The sequence below is a fragment of the Atta cephalotes genome, assembly GCF_000143395.1.
Source record: "Atta cephalotes unplaced genomic scaffold scaffold00004, whole genome shotgun sequence".
NCBI classification, from domain to species: domain Eukaryota; kingdom Metazoa; phylum Arthropoda; class Insecta; order Hymenoptera; family Formicidae; genus Atta; species Atta cephalotes.
In genome coordinates this window covers 5,833,749-5,834,347 of record NW_012130068.1, presented here as the reverse complement: position 1 = coordinate 5,834,347, position 599 = coordinate 5,833,749, and positions in this window count along the sequence as shown.

The following is a 599-nucleotide window of genomic DNA, read 5'->3' as shown; positions in this document are numbered from 1 at the left end:
AATTGAATTTTGATTTACATATATAATTGAAGAAAAATAAAATTAAAAAATATAAATAAAGATTCACACAGAATTATACAAGCATTTAAAATCCAACTAGACTGTTTAAGGCATTTGTTTTTATAGTTTGTGTTTCTTATATATACGTCCTATAAAATTTAATGTGTTGTTTATAAATATAAATATTTAGAACAAACTCTCAGTCTTAAAATAGTAATAACAAAGATGTACAAGATTAATAAGAGAAATATTTGTATTTTACTATTTATTTTACACTCAGTATTTTACATTCAGATTAAATAAGTGTATAATATATACTCAATCCGCACTAATGCATCCAATCGAATTCGCTATAAGTTTGCTACGAGTCCGAAATAGAATCTGAGAACTGAATTTGGATCGACTTTTACTATTCGGATATCTTAGAAAATTCAAATCTCCGGATAATCCGAATTTGAAGCATCACATTTATTCGTAATTTGGATAAACGGGTAGCTGTAAATCCAATCTTGGAATCATTCTTGAAGCTCTAGTTCAGAAACATATATATTATTTTATCATTATTTTATATCATTATTTTATATTTTATATTATTTTAT